Consider the following 5437-nt stretch of genomic DNA (forward strand, 5'->3'; position numbering starts at 1 on the left):
CCACTGTAAGTCAGACCTGAGTGAAAACTCCATTAATTACCTGACTTCCATAACTCCCTACTTTAATTGGAGGACCACAATGACGTTTTGGGTCTCCTAGAATCAATGTCATCTCAGGGCCAGTGTCCAGTAGTCCCCAAAATGTCTGATCATTTCCCTTTCCCAATGTACAGTTACCCTAGTAAAAGGCCAGAGGTCTCCTTGGGGAAGGATGGGAAAAATATTCACAGCATAAAGTGTCAATTATGTAGTAAGGTCCTTCCTTAAGAGATCCCGGCTTCCCCTTCATTCAAGTGGTTCTGGGTCTGTAAACTGGCTCAAATCTGGAAATTGATTGAGGGGCCATGATTCTCTGTTTTTATATTTCAAATTAATCTTTTGTCCATTCGACTTAGTTTTCTGCTTATATAAATTAAATAGGAATGCAGTAGGTTTCCTATCAATTTCACTTCTAGGAACATGATTAATTAGCCAATGCCAGAGCTCTACATGAGTCAGACTATTCTGATTGCTGCTTTGCCTCTGCTGTCCATTACGGTAGCTATGTCTACCTTGCCTTTGACAGTTGAGTGCCACCACTTGGCCCCTGCCACCTTGGGATCCAATTATTCCCACTGTATTGAAATTTTGTAGTTGAGTGACTGTGGTCCCCACTGTTAGGTCTGACATACAGAGAAAAGCAAGTACAGGGCTCTTCAAAGATGCAGGTGCTGCCTTCACAAATCTATTTCACAAGTCATTGGTCAAGGGTATATCTTCTGGATCCTTCCACCCGGGATGAGTAGGTCTAAAGTGACTAATCCACTCCACCATCCCAATCTCCCTAAGCCTTTGGATCCCTTCCTCTACATTAAACCAAGGGAGATCGGGCATTTCCAGCTCACTCACAGTGGGCCATCTTTTAATTCATACTTCAGCTAACCAAGCAAATAAACTATTATAACCTTTTTTAACTTCCTGAGCTGCAACATTAAATGCACAGTCCCTACTTAGTGGGCCCAAATCAATAAATTCAGCCTGATCCAATTCTATGTTCCTTCCACCATTATCTCACAACCTTTATATCCATTCCCATGCCTGTTCTCCAGGTTTTTGTTTATATAAATTAGAAAACTCAAGCAGTTCTTTTCAAGTGTAGTGCACCTCCTCATGAGTCACACTCTCAACCTCACCTGTAGGGGCCTGCCAGGACTTTAGTTATATGTCTAGAAGCAAACAGGGATGTTGGGGGTGGCTCCTGAGGAGAATCAACATTATCTTGCCTGGCAACTGCCTCAGGGGAGGCCATCACTATTGCCTCAGGCAGCACAGGGTTTATCTCCTCAGACAAAGGTGAAAAGGTTGATGGCAGCATGGGTCAGGGAGGGGTTGTTGCCACTACTGAGAATGGGGAAGCTGTTTCTTCTGGCAAAAAAAAAAAGGTTCATTGGAGTTTACAAACTCATTGTCCCCAGCTTCATCAGTATCCTCCCACACATTCCCATGCCAAGCTGCAGGATCCTATTATTTTCCAATCAATGTCCTCACTTTAAAGTGGACACCTGGTGAGGCTGTGCATGCACCTTTCCTTGCAGGTCAGCCACTTGCATGATAAAAGCTTGTGTCTGTGTTTCCACAATTTCAGTTCTTTCGCTACAGAAGATAAGACTCTTGCTCAGGGCAATCTTAACAGATTTGAGGCTCATTATTTGTTTCTGAAGCTGGGATTTAGAATACCTGAATTCATCATTTTATTTCATCATTTTGTCCATTGAACTTAGGAGCAAATAACCAGCTTCATTAAGTTCCTTGGTTTTCCACATATGGTCAAAGGTATTATGTATGAAGTCACTAAACTCCTTGCCTCTCATAAGTGATGAATCAGGAGTGTCAAATGCATTTATTTTGCATAATTCTCTAAACAGTTTATGCCAAGGACGATCAGTGTTCTCTATATTATTAGAAGTAGAGTCCTTAGCATTTTTTAGTCTAATCATATTAAGCAGCCAACTCCAGAAAGCCCCGAACCAATGAAGGAACCCCATCTTTAATATTCTGTTCCTCTAGAACCACTCCTGGTGCCCAATCTGTATTAGTCAGGGTTCTCTAGAGGGACAGAACTGATGGAATATATGTATATATATTCTGTAATATATATATATATATATATAGAGAGAGAGAGAGAGAGAGAGAGAGAGGAATTTATTAAGTATTAACTCACATGATCACAAGGCCCCACAATAGCTTGCTCCTGCAGGCTGAGAAGCAAGGAGAGCCAGTCCGAGTTCCAAAACTGAAGAACTTGGAGTCCGATGTTCGAGGGCAGGAAGCATCCAGCATGACAGAAAGATGTAGGCTGGGAGGATAGGCCAGCCTCTATTTTTACATTTTTCTGCCTGCTTTATATTTTAGCTGTGCTGGCAGTTGATTAGATTGTGCCCACCCAGATTAAGAATAGGTCTGCCTTTCCCAGCCCACTGACTCAAATGTTAAATCTCCTTTGGCAACACCCTGACAGACACACCCAGGATCAATACTTTGTATCCTTCAATCCAATTAAGTTGACACTCAGTATTAACCATCACATAGTCCTCATCTTGCTGGACTTTGCCTGGCTTTTTTTTTTTTTTTTTTTTTTTTTTTAACTTTGGACCTCTCACCTGTGTGATCTGTTGTACTTGGGCTCACCGAGCTTGGGGTTCCACTACCATCTCATGTCTCTTCATATTCCAGGGCTCTTTTTCTTTCTCCAGACAGTTGATTAGGTCTGGCTCAGAGGCAGCAATACTAAGGAAGACCAGGTTTCTGTAGTTCTCTAACATGACATTTCTTTCTCTTTCTTTTTTTTTTTTTTTGAGATGGAGTCTCACTCTGTCCCCCAGGCTGGAGTGCAGTGGCGCGACGTCGGCTCACTGTAAGCTCTGCCTCCTGGGTTCACGCCATTCTCCTGCCTCAGCCTCCCAAGCAGCTGGGACTACAGGTGCCTGCCACCACACCCAGCAATTTTTTTTTTTTTTGTATTTTTGTAGTAGAGACGGGGTTTCACTGTGTTAGCCAGAATGGTCTCGATCTCCTCACGTCGTGATCTTCCCGGCTTAGCCTCCCAAAGTGCTGGGATTACAGGCATGAGCCATCGCACCCAGCATCTAACATCACATTTCTACAAAAATTACGCTGTGCTGTATTTAGGCATTGCCACTCCTCCAGATAGAATTCTATAGCCATGTCCATAAATGTCATTGGTCCCATTTCTAGGCTTCCAGGGGGTCCTGGTGTCTTAGTTGTGGATCTCCCAACACCTGCAGGCCACAGAGGCTGTATCTCTAGAGGCAGAGGTCACAGAGAAGTCTACATTGTTACTATAAAAAAGAGTACATTGAATCTGAAGATTGCTTTGGGCAGTATGATCATTTTAATGATCATAATCCTTCCAATCCATGAGCAGGGGATGCCTTTCCATTTGTTTGTATCTGCTTCAATTTCTTTCAACAGCGTGTTTGGTTTTCCTTATAGAGATCTTTCACCTCTTTGGTTAAATTTATCCTTAGGTATTTTACTTTTGTGGCTATTGTAAATGAAATTGCATTCTTGATTTTTTTTCTCAAGTATTTCATTATTGGTGTATAGACATGCTACTGATTTTTGTATCCTGCAACTTTACTAAATTTAAAAAGTTAAATCGGAATTTTTTGGTGGACTCTCTTGCCTTTTATTTCATTTTCTTGCTTGACTACTCTGGATAGAACGTCCAGTAATACGTTGAATAAAAGTGGTGAAAGGCCGGGCGCGGTGGCTCAAGCCTGTAATCCCAGCACTTTGGGAGGCTGAGACGGGCGGATCACGAGGTCAGGAGATCGAGACCATCCTGGCTAACACTGTGAAACCCCGTCTCTACTAAAAAAAAAATACAAAAAAAAAAAACTAGCCGGGCGAGGTGGCGGGCACCTGTAGTCCCAGCTACTCGGGAGGCTGAGGCAGGAGAATGGCGTGAACCCGGGAGGCGGAGCTTGCAGTGAGCTGAGATCCGGCCACTGCACTCCAGCCTGGGCGACAGAGTGAGACTCCGTCTCAAAAAAAAAAAAAAAAAGTGGTGAAAATGGGCATTCTGTCTTGTTCCAGTTCTTACAGAAAAGACTCTCGGGCTTTCCCCATTCAATATGATAATAGTCATGGGTTTGTTATATCTGGCCTTTATAATGTTGAGGCGTGTTCCTTCTATGCCTAGTTTGTTGAGAGTTTTTATCATGATGAGATGTTGGATTTTATCAAATGCTTTTTTTGTATCTACTGAGGTGATCATGTGATTTCTGTCTTTCATTCTGTTGACGCGATGTATCGTGTTTATTGTCTTGCATATGTTGAACTACCCTTGCATCCCTGTAAGAAATCCCACTTTAGTATAGTGTATTTTTATTGTTTCTTTGATGTGCTGTTGAATTTGGTTTGCTAGTATTTTATTGATAATTTTTCCATCTTTTTTTTTTTTTTCTTTGAGGCAGAGTCTCGCTCTGTCCCCCAGGCTGTAGTGCAGTGGCGATCTCGGCTCACTGCAAGCTTCACCTCCCGGGTTCACACCATTCTCCTGCCTCAGCCTCCCGAGTAGCTGGGACTACAGGCACCTGACACCACGCCCAGCTAATTTTTTTTGTATTTTTAGTAGAGACGGAGTTTCACCATGTTAGCCAGGATAGTCTTGATCTCCTGACCTCGTGATCTGCCCGCCTCAGCCTCCCAAAGTGCTAGGATTACAGGCGTGAGTCACTGCATCCAGCCTTCTTTGCATCTACTTTCATGAGGAATGTTGGGTAGGTCTAGACCGTAGTTTTTTTTTGTTATGTCTTTGTCTGGTTTGGTATCAGGTTAATGCTGGCTTCATAGAAAGAGTTAGGGAGAATTTCTTCCTCTTAAACTTTTTGGAATCATTTCAGAAAAATTGGTGTTAGTTCTTTTTTGAAAGTTTGGTAGAATTTGAGCCAGGCATGTGGCATGTTCCTGAAGTACCAGCTACTTAGGAGGCTGAAACAGGAGGATCTTGTGAGCCCAGGAACTTGACACTAGCCTGGGCAACATAACAAGAACTTGTCTCAAAACAATTTTATGTAAAGAAAAGAAACTTTGGTAGAATTTGGCAGTGAAGCCATCTGTTCCTAAACTTACCTTTGTTGAAAGACTTTTTGTTACTCAGACAATCTCAATACTCATTATCAGTCTATTCAGGTTTTCTATATATTTCTTGGTGATTTATTTTTGGTAGGTTATATGTGTCCAGGAATTTATGCATTTCTTCTCAGTTTTCCAGTTTGTTAGTGTATAGTTGTTCATAATAGTCTCTGATTAAATATTTTTAAAAATTCTTGTGGGTACATGGTATGTGTATACATTTATAGAGCACATGAGATGTTCTGATAGAGGTATGGAATGTTCTGATGATGTTTTGTATTTCTGTGGTATCAGTTGT

At 42.0% G+C, this 5437-nt stretch overlaps 1 pseudogene; it reads right to left on the minus strand.

Annotated features, from left to right (window-relative positions):
• Window positions 1–2691: 2691 nt before the first annotated feature.
• LOC104675771 lies at window positions 2692–3228 on the minus strand (annotated as a pseudogene).
• Window positions 3229–5437: the final 2209 nt, after the last annotated feature.

This window comes from Rhinopithecus roxellana, chromosome 10 (genome assembly GCF_007565055.1).
Source record: "Rhinopithecus roxellana isolate Shanxi Qingling chromosome 10, ASM756505v1, whole genome shotgun sequence".
In the NCBI taxonomy this organism is placed as follows: domain Eukaryota; kingdom Metazoa; phylum Chordata; class Mammalia; order Primates; family Cercopithecidae; genus Rhinopithecus; species Rhinopithecus roxellana.